Source organism: Schistocerca americana, unplaced genomic scaffold, assembly GCF_021461395.2.
Source record: "Schistocerca americana isolate TAMUIC-IGC-003095 unplaced genomic scaffold, iqSchAmer2.1 HiC_scaffold_15, whole genome shotgun sequence".
Classification (NCBI taxonomy): Eukaryota; Metazoa; Arthropoda; class Insecta; order Orthoptera; family Acrididae; genus Schistocerca; species Schistocerca americana.
Window position 1 is genome coordinate 846,980 of NW_025725583.1, and position 17,115 is coordinate 864,094.

At 44.5% G+C, this 17,115-nt stretch overlaps 1 pseudogene; it reads left to right on the plus strand.

The window, feature by feature from the left end:
- The first annotated feature begins 16,755 nt into the window (after positions 1-16,755).
- Positions 16,756-16,873, plus strand: LOC124569485 (annotated as a pseudogene).
- Positions 16,874-17,115: the final 242 nt, after the last annotated feature.

Below are 17,115 nucleotides of genomic sequence, written 5' to 3' on the forward strand. Positions count from 1 at the left end.
GCTTTGTGGCCAGCGTGGGAACACATTGCAGAGCATACAGTGCTGCTCGAGGGGGTCACAACCCTATTACGACAAATTTCCTTCCTTTTGTAACGTCCAGAAGACCATAATTAATCGTGGAGACTTCAGTGTAATTATTGTCTTTCAATAAAAGTGCCGTTTCTGTTCGTCTCGTTGTGCATTTCTTTCAGTTAGCTCTGTAGTGTACTGTGCTGTAGTAGCTATTTCTGTAATGACACAGTAAATATATTCCTGTTGTTACGGCGTAAAGTCAGCACCAGTACGCCAGTCGGGAACGAAAGACAAGAGACGGCTGCAAGAAGAGGTCAGCCAACCTCACGCTGACCGACCTCCCTCCACGACGACTAGGTGAAAAGGACATAAGCGCCGCGACCGACTGGTGGCAGCCAACTTCGATAGCAGCCTCAATGTTAGCCACGTCGTTAGCCAACGCTATGTAGCACTGACTTGTATTTGTCTGTTCTGAAGAAGACTGATTATTTTGTATGTCGCCCTTTGCATGCCACACATCTATCAGAGTTAAGTAATAGTATGTTGTCTTATTGTAATAAAAATCATTAATACGAGTTGTTTGATAGTTTGTCTAGCGAACCGAGTATGCGAGGATTCCTAGACACAACGCCTGTTTTCTGCTGCACAGTCATTTCATTAGCTTATTATTTACATAAACGACGAGTCTCGTTTTGGCAGTTTGCCATTTTAAAGTTATCCTGCGGTGTATAATGAACAATTTTTTGTATAAAATTATAAAATGTTAGTTAGGTGGCTTACATCTATTTTTGTAGATACAAACATGCATCAAATAACTGGATGTATCAGAGACTTCTGGAAACGACGAAACTGCTTCGTAACCCATAAGTGAATTCCCTTCTGAAGTTGGGCAACCCCAACCGCCTCATAGAAACTCCTGTCTCAATATGAGACTGTACTGTAATCATAGATATTCAATAACTAACGATTACTGACGAACATGCCTCCATGTCACAAGATTAAAGAATCTTTACAGGAAAGCCTGGCACACTATTCCTCACATTGGTACAGGGTTTATCCTCACGAAGCAGGTTCTAGATTCGGCCACGAACTTCTTCTCCTCTAACAACTGAGTGTCGATGCTCAGCTTCTGAAGCACGAACGTACAAGCCGCAATCCACGCACACTTAGAAGGGACAGACAGGTTCTTTGATGAGGTACAAGATAACCCCCCGAACTGCTAAAACTCACACAATCAATCTTCTTGTACATTCTAATGAGCTGATTGGCAAAGAAAGAAAATTCTGAAGCATCACCAGAAATCACCACGCTCGCGGATGAGCTAATTGCAATTTAGGATGTTTTAGTGGTACCCTGGACAAACAGTTGGTCACTCCCAGGGGATACCAGGCTAATACCGTGTAATACGTTGCTAATGGCGTCAATTCACCTAGAAAGAAAGTTCATAAGTTTCTTCAGGTATGCCATATCTAGTTGAAATCACTGAGTGATGGTTACATTACATAGAGCTAGCAAAGTGTGGGGATGCTGATTGTTACATTTCAACCACTGTTCCAAATAGCCTCAGACATTTTCTAAGGTATTAAGATCGAATGATTTAGGATTCAAATAGGCTCACATTCACGTTAAGCACCGTGTCACAGTAATCTACATCTACATCTACATCTACATTTATACTCCGCAAGCCACCCAACGGTGTGTGGCGGAGGGCACTTTACGTGCCACTGTCATTACCTCCCTTTCCTCTTCCAGTCGCGTATGGTTCGCGGGAAGAACGACTGTCTGAAAGCCTCAGTGCGCGCTCTAATCTCTCTAATTTTACATTCGTGATCTCCTCGGCAGGTATAAGTAGGGGGAAGCAATATATTCGATACCTCATCCAGAAACGCACCCTCTCGAAACCTGGCGAGCAAGCTACACTGCGATGCAGAGCGCCTCTCTTGCAGAGTCTGCCACTTGAGTTCATTAAACATCTCCGTAACGCTATCACGGTTACCAAATAACCCTGTGACGAAACGCGCCGCTCTTCTTTGGATCTTCTCTATCTCCTCCGTCAAACCGATCTGGTACGGATCCCACACTGATGAGCAATACTCAAGTATAGGTGGAACGAGTGTTTTGTAAGCTACCTCCTTTGTTGATGGACTACATTTTCTAAGCACTCTTCCAATGAATCTCAACCTGGTACCCGCCTTACCAACAATTAATTTTATATGATCATTCCACTTCAAATCGTTCCGCACGCATACTCCCACATATTTTACAGAAGTAACTGCTACCAGTGTTTGTTCCGCTATCATATAATCATACAATAAAGGATCCTTCTTTCTATGTATTCGCAATACATTACATTTGTCTATGTTAATTGTCAGTTGCCACTCCCTGCACTAAGTGCCTATCCGCTGCAGATCTTCCTGCATTTCGCTACAATTTTCTAATGCTGCAACTTCTCTGTATACTACAGCATCATCCGTGAAAAGCCGCATGGAACTTCCAACACTATCTACTAGGTCATTTATATTTATTGTGAAAAGCAATGGTCCCATAACACTCCCCTGTGGCACGCCAGAGGTTACTTTAACGTCTGTAGACGTCTCTCCATTGATAACAACATGCTGTGTTTTGTTTGCTAAAAACTCTTCAATCCAGCCACACAGCTGGTCTGATATTCCGTAGGCTCTTACTTTGTTTATCAGGCGACAGTGCGGAACTGTATCGAACGCCTTCCGGAAGTCAAGAAAAATAGCATCTACCTGGGAGCCTGTATCTAATATTTTCTGGGTCTCATGAACAAATAAAGCGAGTTGGGTCTCACACGATCGCTGTTTCCGGAATCCATGTTGATTCCTACATAGTAGATTCTGGGTTTCCAAGAACGACATGATACTCGAGCAAAAATCATGTTCTAAAATTCTACAACAGATCGACGTAAGAGATATAGGTCTATAGTTTTGCGCATCTGCTCGACGACCCTTCTTGAAGACTGGGACTACCTGTGCTCTTTTCCAATCATTTGGAACCCTCCGTTCCTCTAGAGACTTGCAGTACACGGCTGTTAGAAGGGGGGTAAGTTCTTTCGCGTACTCTGTGTAGAATCGAACTGGTATCCCGTCAGGTCCAGTGGACTTTCCTCTGTTGAGTGATTCCAGTTGCTTTTCTATTCCTTGGACACTTATTTCGATGTCAGCCATTTTTTCGTTTGTGCGAGGATTTAGAGAAGGAACTGCAGTGCGGTCTTCTTCTGTGAAACAGCTTTGGAAAAAGGTGTTTGGTATTTCAGCTTTACGCGTGTCATCCTCTGTTTCAATGCCATCATCATCCCGGAGTGTCTGGATATGCTGTTTCGAGCCACTTACTGATTTAACGTAAGACCAGAACTTCCTAGGATTTTCTGTCAAGTCGGTACATAGAATTTTACTTTCGAATTCACTGAACGCTTCACGCATAGCCCTCCTTACGCTAACTTTGACATCGTTTAGCTTCTGTTTGTCTGAGAGGTTTTAGCTGCGTTTAAACTTGGAGTGAAGCTCTCTTTGCTTTCGCAGTAGTTTCCTAACTTTGTTGTTGTACCACGGTGGGTTTTTCCCGTCCCTCACAGTTTTACTCGGCACGTACCTGTCTAAAACGCATTTTACGATTGCCTTGAACTTTTTCCATAAACACTCAACATTGTCAGTGTCGAAACAGAAATTTTCGTTTTGATCTGTTAGGTAGTCTGAAATCTGCCTTCTATTACTCTTGCTAAACAGATAAACCTTCCTCCCTTTTTTTATATTCCTATTAACTTCCATATTCAGGGATGCTGCAACGGCCTTATGATCACTGATTCCCTGTTCTGCACATACAGAGTCGAAAAGTTCGGGTCTGTTTGTTATCAGTAGGTCCAAGATGTTATCTCCACGAGTCGGTTCTCTGTTTAATTGCTCGAGGTAATTTTCGGATAGTGCACTCAGTATAATGTCACTCGATGCTCTGTCCCTACCGCCCGTCCTAAACATCTGAGTGTCCCAGTCTATATCTGGTAAATTGAAATCTCCACCTAAGACTATTACATGCTGAGAAAATGTATGTGAAATGTATTCCAAATTTTCTCTCAGTTGTTCTGCCACTAATGCTGCTGAGTCGGGAGGTCGGTAAAAGGAGCCAATTATTAACCTAGCTCGGTTGTTGAGTGTAACCTCCACCCATAATAATTCACAGGAACTATCCACTTCTACTTCACTACAGGATAAACTACTACTAACAGCGACGAACACTCCACCACCGGTTGCATGCAATCTATCCTTTCTAAACACCGTCTGTACCTTTGTAAAAATTTCTGCAGAATTTATCTCTGGCTTAAGCCAGCTTTCTGTACCTATAACGAGCTGTTAGCGACCTCGGCTACGGTGGCAGGTACTTGATATTTGATGTTACAAACTCAACTTCTTCAGAAATGTTTTTATTTCTAATGCCAGGTTGCATTTCATATTCTGTCTAATTCGGCCATAGCCAGTTATTTTTCTGGCTGAATAGCAAAAACTCCTCTAGAACTTTTAGTGTCTCATCTCCTAATCTAACTCTCTCACCCTTATTTCCTTTAATTTGGCTACATTTCATTACCCTTATTTTACTCTTGTTGATGTTCATCTTATAATCTCCTGCGAGAGCTTCTGTAAAGTTTGGAAGGTAGAAGACGAGGTACTGGCACAAGTACAGCTGTGAGGACGGGTCGTGAGTCCTCGTTGGGTAGCTCAGTTGGTAGAGCACTTGCCCGTGAAAGGCAAAGGTCCCGAGTTCGAGTCTCGGTCCGGCACACAGATTTAATCTACCAGGAAGTTTCATATCAGCACACACTTCACTGCGGAGTGAACATCTCATTCTAGAATTGCAGTTCATCGGCAAATGTCTAAGTTTTTATTTTTTCTCTCTGATCTTTAATTTCCTTAACAAATTTCGCCTTGGCTTCCTTCACAGCGTTCTCAATGTGGGAAAGGGACCAAAGAGAGTTTCAGGACAGCCTGCAAAGGTGCCAGATTTCCCATATACAATTAGGATCCTAAGTTTAACAACTTATTACTCAATTTGCTTACTCTCAGGTTCTTTTCACTTTAACTTATTATCCAATACAGTTGCCTAGTATTTTCCTAAGATAGCCTTGTCTTAATTAGTGTAATTTATGACCCAATATGGCCACCAGATTATGATATTACTATGAAACTTGGCTGTCCAAGATATGTCTGACGCTATGACAGTACAGTGCACGTGTAAAAATGGCTGGAAATTACAAAACTGAAGTGAGACACCCTGGCCTGTTTATTTTGGAACATTTCTCCAGTTATGTGTATACTATTATTAAGTTTAAAGACATACTGCAGAACACAAGACATCGCTAAATTACAATGTAGAGGTGCATAACCAAATCACACTGCTATCACGTGCTTCATGTTTAGCAGTTACGACGGACACTTCTTTACGAAGTCACACTGTACTGCCCAGTGTAGTAGGACAGAATAGACCAAATACGACGTATTTGTTTAAAACAAACACGCTGCGCTGGCCGCTTGTCGTCAGATGCCTCAGCATAAAGTTAAGAGCCACACTCCACCACAATACTGCACAAAAGTGGAAACACAGACTGTACGCCAAGGAAAGAAGACTAAAAATCTCTTTCTTCTGAGTACGCTGCATGCTGAAGTAGCAATAAGCAAGGAAGGAAACAATAAAACCTGAAACCGTAACGTTCTCCAATGCAACAAAGTACTGGGTGGACGTGGTTGATCAAATCACCTGTAAATATACTAGGTAGGTTGCATGTGGGAGATGGCCAATGCATGTCTTCTACAACATACTGGACTTGGCGGCAGTAAGTGCATGCATCATCTATAACATAGCAAGGAACAAGAAAGTGGAAAGGAAGACGTTCATACTTCAACTGGCAAATGAACTCAAGGGAATGAAAGAGCAAGAACATCAGGCAAAGGAAGAGGCTATGGGACTGAAATCACCTAGAAAGCGGAAGAAGTACCAAATTAGCCTCTGCAAAGGCAACAAGACCAGCGAAAACTGTGTAAAGCGACACAAACCTGCGCGTGGAAAATGTGAGTGTAAAACAGAAATCACCTGTGCTAAGTGCATCTAGCAGCTTCAAATGACTTGAGTGAAAAGTAATACAGAGCTGTTTGTAAAACACATGTGAGAGTAAAATGGACCAAATACAGGGTGAAGCGAAATTCGCGCACTCGGGCTTCGCAGTGTGGCTCCTCACATGCCAGCGATAAAAAAATGTCTGTCACAAAATTTCGTCCGGCGAGAACATCCGGCAGAAAAAGGACATTAAAGAGTGACAATCTGGCAACACTATAACCACACATATGGTAAGTATCTCAGCCAGCAAGTGCCAATCGTGCACTGCAGTTGGTGCAGCAGATAGAGTTTTGGCTTAGCATGCAGGAGGTCGAGGGTTCGATCCTGGGTTGGGGTGCATTTTTTTTATTTGCTAATTTCGTTCTGACATTTCACACTGGAATGTGTACACATGTACATTGGAGTCTGTCACGGGCGCGTTACTATGCTCCAACTAGTCCCTGTCTGGTGGGCAGCGCATACAGTATAAACACGCCGTCTGTCCTGAGCGCTGTTCCCCCTAACGCGCATTACCCCTCTGACAGATATTGTTCTGCGTGATTCATCCCGACGCCACTAATTGTGCAATGTTCGGTTTTAAATTACACTGTTTCCCTAACGGTAATAGACGTGATGTTTCCACAATTCCATCAATAGAATAATAATAATAATAATAATAATAATGCATTGAGATATGTACTAAACAGCATGCGGTTACCATACTCAGTCCTGAAATACGTAATTAGTGGGACCATCGTGATAACACATACAAATAGTAACCGATTTTGTACATTGTTTGCGAAGCACGTTGCTATTCCTACTTGTATCGTAAGGCCCTAACGAAACGTAATGGACTTGAACGAGGCAAGAATAGTAGTTGGTACTAGTCTATGAGACAGTTGGAGGAGGGTACAAAGAAAACACGTTTCGCATCTAGTAGATGAAGTAGTGTGAATAAATTCACGCCCACGATGTGGAAAGGGCTTCTTTCAAAGCTGACCAATCTTCCGTTTCTACGATTGTAGTAAGTGCAAATGTTTTCCAGAGGACCCGCTGCAATCTCTGTTGACGATTAAGATGCCAGAATGCCATACTTCCTGGACTACATTTACGAAATAAAAAACTTATGCTTCAACCCAGAATCGAACCATCGACTCCCTGCATGCTAACCCAAAACTAGAGCCACTGCATCAACAGTGAAGCAGGATAAAATGGCGCTGATAGAGGTAATTACCCCACATGTGGTTACAGTGTTGCCAGACTACCACTCTTTGACGTCATTTTTCTGCCGAATGTACTCGCCGGACGAAATTTTGTGAGAGACTTCCTTTTATCACTGGCATGTGAAGAGTCGCGTTGCGAAGACCGAGTGCGCGAATTTCGCTTCGCCCTGTATACTATATGTGTCTAGAAGTTTGTATGAATAGTTAATGAATTAAGATATATAGCTAAGAAACTTGTTAGCAGTAATAACAATATATTTGTATGAGACATTTTTGTACAAATAAATTAGAAATTATTATTTATAATTGTAAATAATTGTTGTGATTATTAGAAATAAAGTATGGATTAACAAACACTAAAGTACTTGTTCAAGTTAAATATGAGAATATTTTATGTGGGGTCAAAATGACCCCTTTCCGCCGTTTTAGGAATGTCAGAAACTCCACCGTTCTAGTATTAATGAGGGGATGCAGAATATGCATCAGATGCCAAGGTTGTTTCAGTCAGGAATGTAAGGAAAAGACTAAAGGAAATTGTGATCAGATGCTAACCTAAGGCAGGAGGCAGATTATTATTACGTGATGAATATGTGAGACAAGTGTAGCCAACAAAGTTAACAAGCCCTGGGAGAGGGCCTCCCCACGTAATATGGAATTGAGGACCAAATGTAGTGCTCCAATTGATGAAAAACAAGTTTAGAATGCCACATATGAACATATTTAAGGTGTTGTTTGAATTTTTGAAACAGAAGTCTGCCGGAAAATCAAGTTGATGAGTTCTAAAACACAAACATCAAAAAAAGTTTTAGATCACCTTGGTTCCGAGAGCTCCGGAACCTGTACAGAAAATTGGAATGGGGATCAACATAAACGTCATTTCCGCCCTCTTTATTGCTCATGAAAACCACACATTGCATGTTTTACCACCATACAGCGAGACCTTCAGAGGCGGTGGTCCAGATTGCTGTACACACCGGTACCTCTTTCTATGATGCATGCCTGTATTCGTCGTGGCATACTATCCACAAGTTCATCAAGGCACTGTCGGTCCACATTATCCCACTCCTCAACGGGGATTCGGCGTAGATCCCTCAGAGTAGTTCGCCGGTCATGTCGTCCATAAACAGCCCTTTTCAATCTATCCCAGGCATGTTCGATAGGGTTCATGTCTGGAGAATATGTTGGCCACTCTAGTTGAGCGATGTCGTTATCCTGAAGGAAGTCATTCACAAGATGTACAAGATGGGGCGCGAGTTGTCGTCCATGAAGACGAATGCCTCGCCAATATGCTGCCGATATGGTTGCACTATCGGTCGGAGGATGGCATTCACGTATCGTACAGCCGTTACGGCGCCTTCCATGACCATCAGCGGCGTACGTCTGCCCCACATAATGCCACCCCAAAACAGCAGGGAACCTCCACCTTGCTGCACTCGCTGGACAGTGTGTCCAAGGCGTTCAGCCTGTCCGGGTTGTTTCCAAACATGTCTCCAACGATTGTCTGGTTGAAGGCATATGCGACACTCATCGACGAAGAGAACGTGATGCCAATCCTGAGCCTGGCATGTTGTTGAGCCCATCTGTACCGCGCTGCGTGGTGCTGTGGTTGCAAAGATGGACCTCGCCATGGACGTCGGGAGTGAAGTTGCACAGTTTGAGTCGTAACAAGACGTCCTGTGGCTGCACGGAAAGCCATAATCCATAGGTAACGGTCATCCACTGCAGTTGTAGCCCTTGGGCGGCATGAGCGAGGCATGTCATCGACATTTCCTGTCTCTCTGTATCTCGTCCATGTCCGAACAACATTGCTTTGGTTCACTCCGAGAAGCCTGGACACTTCACTTGTTGAGAGACCTTCCTGGCACAAAGTAACAATGCGGACGCGATCGAATCGCGGTATTGACCGTCTAGGCGTGGTTGAACTACAGACAACACGAGCCATGTACTTCCTTCCTGCTGGAATGACTGGAGCTGATCGGCTGTCGGACCCCTTCCGTCTAATAGGCGCTATTCATGCATGGTTGTTTACATCTTTGAGCGGGTTTAGTGACATTTCTAAACAGTCAAAGGGACTGTGTCTGTGGTACAATATTCACAGTCTACGTCTATCTTCAGGAGTTCTGGAAACAGTGGTGATGCAAAACTTTTCTTGGTGTATGTATTACGAGTCCTCCAATGAAGCTGACCCTGGGTCTGCGTTTCCTACATTCCACTCTGGATGGTTACTTCATGTTACTGTACGATTTTTACTGTGTCCAGTAATTTTTTGTCAATAATGTGATAGGAAAATAGTGTGTCACCTCGGCTATTTATCTGCAGTACGTTATATTTACTTGCGTCCAGGTCCAACTCCCAGTTCCCTCTCCAACCTCTGTAGGTCTTCCTGTAATTCGTTACAGTCCTCTGCTATTGCTGTTTTTTTACTTATAGACAAATGCATTGTCCATGACCAGCCTCATGGAGCTTCCGCCGTTACCCATTCGATCATTTATATTGCTGTGGCTAATTCGTGGCTCAGCCACAACCAATAAATCACGTAATGAGATTTTATCAGTATGTGATTGTTGTTGTTGTTGTGGTCTTCAGTCCTGAGACTGGTTTGATGCAGCTCTCCATGCAGTAAAGCTGCATGTCCTCGGGAAAAATTACGGCTGTAGTTTCCCCTTGCTTTCAGCCGTTCGCAGTACCAGCACAGCAAGGCTGTGCTGATACTGCGAAAATAATCACATAACGTATGTGATTATTTTCTTTTTTTACTGTTATAAAACAATTAATTGACGACAGCATCGCCACATGCGTTTCACGCTCGAAATATTATGCATTTTGATAAATAACTATACAGATGATTTTCTTTTGACACAAGATCGATTTGTTCTATTCACAATCAGAGATCTGTATTCATATTTGCGTATTACGATAACCGATCTGTGCGTGTTTTGTTCACGTATTATTACTCTCCGCCCCAAAACACCTGCTTAGACGTGAAACTCAATGGTGTATATACAGGGTGATTCAGCTGCCCCTACCGATAGATTTTATGCAGTTCACTACGCATTCAAAAACCACATGCAAGATTTTCATATTCTCTCGCTCACTATGCACAAACTATTAGTCCTACAGAAAAAGGGATACGACCTTCCTGTAGGAAATTTAATGTAGTTAAATTTTTTACTAGGCTAAGTTTACGCTGAAGGCCATAATTTTCCAGTTATTCAAGAGAAATGCATTTGAATGTAATTTTTGTACGTTTTTCTTGAATAATTCGAAAACTATGGCCTCTAGCGAAAACGTATCCCAGTAAAAAGTTGTAGCTTGATAACTATATTGCATCCTAGCACTGTAAAGCGATGCATACTGCAAAGCCATAATGTATTTGTAACGTTTTTACGATGATATACGGGAATCACTGATTGTCAAAGTGTCCCCATTGAAAAATGTGTGCTGCATGGAGTTATAGGTCATAGAACGGTGTTCTTGAGTATGTAGCACTATCAGGAAGATGGGTACTGTAGATTACCGTTTCCTTACAAGGATCGAAGTAAGCCATTCCCACTATATTATTTATAGACCATTTACACGATGCCACTGATTCATTTGTTCGTAAAAATAGTAATGAGTCCATATTTAAAGAATGAAATTGACGCTGACTATTTTTTTTTAAAAAATATTGCATTTGCCAGTGCTATATAGTTTACGTGCAATATGCAGTGACGTAAATGCAACTTGTAATGGGTGAAATATTTTACTATTAAACCCTAAGGTATTCAAACCAAGGTTTTACTGCCAGCACAGTAGTTTGTTACAATTGTTTTACGGTAACATAGCGATGTATGGAGTAAATTGTCACAATTCAGACAATATTATCGGAAATCCTAAAAGAATCTGTTATACGATTCGAATTTCACACAAAATTCTCTGCTTTCAGTACATAGTCACTGATTGCAGGTCACACCCGACGAGGAAGGTTTTTTAACGCGTAATTCTCACATCGTAATAGATTGTTACTGTCAAATTTAGTCCTCTACTGAATATGGAGGAAATTTTTATGTCATGGTTTGGGAATAATTATGAACAGTTCTAAACAATAATTAATGATTACACAAGCTTAACTATAGTAGATTTTATTTCGAAAGACACTTTACTTGCAGAAGGTTGCGACCTGCGAGTGGGTCGCAAATCAAAACCCTGTACACAAGACGTAGCGTCCAGGAAACTAATACTGTATCTAACACTCACATTCCTTCTGCATGGAATAGATGGACCGTACTGAGTCCACTGAAGCTTGTTGACAACTCTAACAAACTCGGCATGCTTCATCGTAATCACACTTATGGCTGGCTGCTCAGCTCTCTCAACGAAAGTAAATACTCACCGGCAATGGCAGTGGGCTGAACTTCCTTGAAGGCGTGGCCAGAACCTCTGTCATGGTTTGTCGCTCTGTCGGGCAGTGACGTTCCTGCTAGTGGTGATCCCAACTGTGAGAAGTGGAATTCGATATCTCGATGAGACCACATTCTTTCCCCCTCCCCAAAACCTTCGCACCGTCTTCATGTTCTGCTGATTCCAGGACTGACGGCAGGGGGAAGGTCTCAATGCAGACGTCTCAGATGGGACAGGGTCCGTAACTGTGGCCGATAGCAGACCCCTATCTGCACCCTGTATTCACTTCCAGAGTGGCCGGGGGCACCAGTTAAAAACTGATCACGGGTTGTACGACCGCATCCAGGGACGACGATTCTGTGGATGGGCCGTCGACTACACCTGCGTTGGCCTGGTGGATGCCCAGAGGCGGTGCCTCCACGGACATCGGCTTGGGATGCAGGACTGGCGGTGACACTGGAGGTGGCCGCTGCATATCGACCTCCATTGGTAACACGACCTGATGCGACGGCCGAGCGAAATGGAGAGCAGAGACGGAGACTGCTGCTGCGGACCCCTGCAGAGCAGTGGGTCTGTGAACAAAAAGGCTGCTGCAGAATCTGAATCTAGGAACGCCCCAGCTGATTCTGCCCTAGGGCTGGTGCAGTCCCATCGGAACTTGAATGGTATATAATAACCAGCTTAAAAGTTTTTTCACCCACCCTGCTTCCAACGCCTACCCTTGCCAAACATTCTGAAAAAGAACGTGTCCTACGGCTGAAACCGTGTAGAGCGTAGTGGAACACATGGCTTCTGTGGAGGCTGCAAGAGATGCATAAGAGTACAATGACGGCCATGTAATAGTACCACTGTTGACTTTCCTTCATGGGACAACGAGTGGTAGGAGGATTAAAAGACACTTAGGGCCTGTCCCGTGTGTGGAATGAAGGCAGCTTCTCCATTTGCGTCCTGAAACCTTTAAGAGACCACATCGTTTGACTATGACTGAAATGGCGTCGTTGTGCAATGCTGGACGTAGTTGTCATGGAAAAACTGTCATAAACTAACCAACATAAATTGTGATCCGTTGTCAGAAACAACGACCTCTGTCAAACATTCAATACAAAAAAATAGAGGTAAGTGCCATCATAGTACTTGCGGTGGTTCTGGAGTGGTCCAAATGGTTCAAATGGCTCTGAGCACTATGGGACTTCAAATCTTAGGTCATCAGTCTCCTAGACTTAGAACTACTTAAACCTAATTAACCTAAGGACATCACACACATCCATGCCCGAGGCAGGATTCGAACCTGTGACCGTAGCAGCAGCGCGGTTTCGGACTGAAGCACCTAGAACCGATCGGCCACAGTTCAAATGGTTAAAATGGCTCTGAGCAATATGCGACTTAACTACTGAGGTCATCAGTCGCCTAGAACTTAGAACTAATTAAACCTAACTAACCTAAGGACATCACACACATCCATGCCCGATGCAGGATTCGAACCTGCGACCGTAGCGGTCGTTCGGCTCCAGACTGCAGCGCCTAGAGCCGCTCGGCCACTCCGGCCGGCTCGGCCACAGTGGCCGGCGTTCTGGAATGTATTAGGCCTACAAAGGGAAACGTTCTATAAACATCTACCACCAGCAACCATCGCGTATTCCAATAGAGTCTCTCGAAATCCACATGTAACCGTTGTCATGGTCCCATTGGAAGTGGCCACTCAAAACCCTATTGCGGGGGAGTGTACTGGTGTGTCCACAGAGGTTATGCAGTGGAAGGTCATTTTTCGGTTTTAGGTGCAACAACTTCAACACTTCCCCCTGGAGGGATTGAAGCACCACGACCCATACATTTTCATTCTCAGTATGAAGAAGTAGCACACGAAGGTAGTCTACTGTAAATCCGTGAAGGATGTCAACAACTTGTGAATCAATCTAGAAGCACGATTCCTCTGATGAATGAAGCATCAAGTCAGTACTGACTGATAACTATGCTAAGAGGTCAGCATTTGAAAGCGAGCAGTGGGCTTTTACGACAAGTCATACTTGTAGTTCGTTAACAACAGGGCTCAACATTATAATTTTTGTATATGAAGACGGTATCTTTTCTTTCGGACATGTCCGAAAGAAGAGATACCATCTTCATATAGATAAGGCTTACCGGCCAATGATCTTCAGTGCAGATGCATTCACATTGCTCAGACTTTTGCAGGAATCGGTAGACTGACTGCCGCGAGTAATGAGTATAGCGAGCAGAGGCGCTACAAATGTAGTGTGCGGACAGTAGGTTGGAAATGTGGGTCTCATGGGGAGCGTGCCCGAGATAAGTCTCTGCAGTCGCACTATCCTCTGTGTCCTCGATGGCTAGTTCCGCTTCGAGCGCCGTGCGGGAAGGTTCTTGTTTATTATATATGCCGCAGCGTCGCTTGTGTGGAGTTTACCTCGTTAGCGTTGTTCTGTCTGCCGAGTGGGTCGTAGCGCCTCCGCTGCGCCTTTATTGTCTGTTTGTGTCCGTCTACTTGCTACGACGTCGGCCGCTCCGCTATGACTACCGTGGACTCCACGTGTGTTCCACGAAAAGGTACTGTGAGCTTTACCTTCGATAAAACAACGCGACACATTCAGCCTGGGACCCTAGAAATCCACGATTGGCTTCTCGATACAATTCATGTGAACTCTGATCAGGTCCACACCGCTTATTTTGACGCTGAAATGTGTTCAAATGTCTGTGAATTCTTAAGGGACCAAACTACTGAGGTCATCGGTCCCTAAACTTACACACTACTTAAATTAACTTATGCTAAGAACAACACACACACACACCCATGCCCGAGGGAGGACTCGAACCTCCGGCGGCAGGGGTCGTGCAACACGTTACATGGAACCTCTAATCGCGCGGCCACTCCGCGCGGCATTGTGATGCTGACGAGTACGTGTTTTACGTGAAATTCATGGATCTTTCACGCTGAAAGATTACTGTCGCGACATGGTTCTCACAGCCCGTTCAGACATCGTGATAATTCCGTTAGTATAGTGTCACTCGCAGATGCTGAAATCGAATACACCAATGTTCGAGTGTTCAGCCTCCTGCCGGAAGTTGATGACAATTTTCTAAAGGGCATATTGACTCCTTATGGTAACGTGAAAAACATCCGTCGTGAACGCTGGTCTACTCAACGCAGATTACAGTGTTATAGTGGAAGTCTTTCCTTGGAAGTGCATGTCAAACGCAATATATAATCACATTTACAAGTGCGTGGTTACCGCATCAGTATCATGTATACTGGTCAAAAGGGAACCTGCTTCCTATGTAATGAAAGTGGACACGTTCGTTCTAATTGTCCGCGGAGGGTTTTTATATTAAAGCCGTCATTAGTGCAGCGTCACAAATTGACGGTTGCTGATCTTGTTCCTTCTCCTCCCGCCGTCAGACCTACTTCTGCTTCGGATTATAATGTATAAACAGTCAGTTCTGATAATCGTGTCAATGAATTTCCGCCTTTACCTCCGCGACAGGTTCAGAATCCTATTGGCCCCAGGATAGAACTTATAACGGCGACAAACAAGCGACATCGCACTCAGGAAGGTGATGGTGAGGATTTGGCTGTACCTTCTGCGCCAACCTCCTCCGCATCGATTGTGTCCCCTGCTACTCTCGATGCTACTATACCTCCCGTCCGTGGTACGGTGAGTGGCGAAGAAGTTACCTCCAGCATCCCTCCTGCTCGCGAAGTGGCTCCTTCTGAGCTGCCTGTGTGTGAAGAGGGAGCGGAGCCCCCCGTTCGTCTTTGTGTCCTCCGTTACAGCCTAAGACGATGCAGTGTCCTCCTGTTCCTTCGTCTTCCTGTATTTGCCGCCTACAGCAGCTCCCGAGGAGAAGAAAATTAGCGACCAAGTATCACCTGTTGTATTGGTAATTCCACAGAATGCTTCCGCCTTAGTGACTGGCATTGCATTACATGACCCTAGGTCTTGGGGGGGGAGGGGAGGAATCTGTGCCTATGACCCCTCCCAAGCCTCTGTCTGCAGAGGCCGCCATCTCACGTAGCCGGCAGAAACAGCGTATACAACTTGACCGTGCGGTGGCTCGTAAGAAATCTAAGAAAATAGGTTGCGATGACGTGGGTTATGGTCCCCCGATGTGTGATTCCACGGTGGATTCCACAGTGGACCTTGACTCTCAGCTGTCTACATAATTCTACTCCGATATTCCGTACATCTCTGTCCAGCTGTGATAAATTACCCAAGCCTACACGTTCCTTTCCTTAAACGTTAATCGTGTGGAATAAGAATTGCGATTGGCTTCGCTGCGTCAGTTCATTTATGATTCATGTGCGGACACAGTTTTCTTACAGGAGGCGCTATTTAGTAATTTCTCCTTATCTGGGTTTCGTATGATCTTTAATGTAGCACCCGAATATTCTACGGGGACCGCCATATTCTTTCGCGAAGGCATTCCTATTGCTGAAGTGGAAATGGTGGATTCTGGCAGGGGCATAGGGTGTCAACTTTTTAATCTTACTTTGGTTCGTTTATATGCCCCTACTGGCACTGGTCATGTGGTGGATCGTTCGCGTTTTTATGAAGAGGATATTGTTTATGTGTTGCGTAAGAGTCCTCCGGGTATTCTGTTGAGTGATGACTTTAACTGTGTATTGCGTCCTGCGGATCAATCTCCAAACCTTAATTTCTGTCTCGAATTACATGAATTGGGCCGCTCCTTACGCCTAAAAGTCGTCTGGATATGTAAATACCCGACATTAGTTAAATTTACCCACTTTACTGCGACTTCTAGTAGCAGGTTAGATAGATTTTACTTATCGGACTTCCTGAGCGATAGTATTCTTAACGTTGAAGTTATCCCAGCTTCCTTTGCGGATCACTGTGCTGTGGCCATAACTCTCAATCTTGAATGGCAACCAGTCAAATTGTTTCGCCCTCCGAGGATGCTAAGCGTCGCTCATCTAGCTGACCCTTCTCTCGATGACGTGATGCGAGTCGTGTGGGAGCATACTCTACGGTCCACTGGGAAATACTCCTCCACCCTTGACTGATGGGGCAACGGCCTTGCCACAGTGGATACACCGGTTCTCGTCAGATCACAGAAGTTAAGCGCTGTCGGGCGTGGCCGGCACTTGGATGGATTACCGTCTGGGCCGCCATGCGCTGTTGCCATTTTTCGGGGTGCACTCAGCCTCGTGATGCCCATTGAGGAGCTACTCGACCGAATAGTAGCGGCTCCGGTCAAAGAAAACCATTATAACGACCGGGAGAGCGGTGTGCTGACCACACGCCCCTACTATCTGCATCCTCAACTGAGGATGACACGGCGGTCGGACGGTCCCTATGGGCCACTTGTGGCCTGAAGACGGAGTGCTTGATGGTGGATATAGCTAGCGAAACCGAGGCTCACGCAG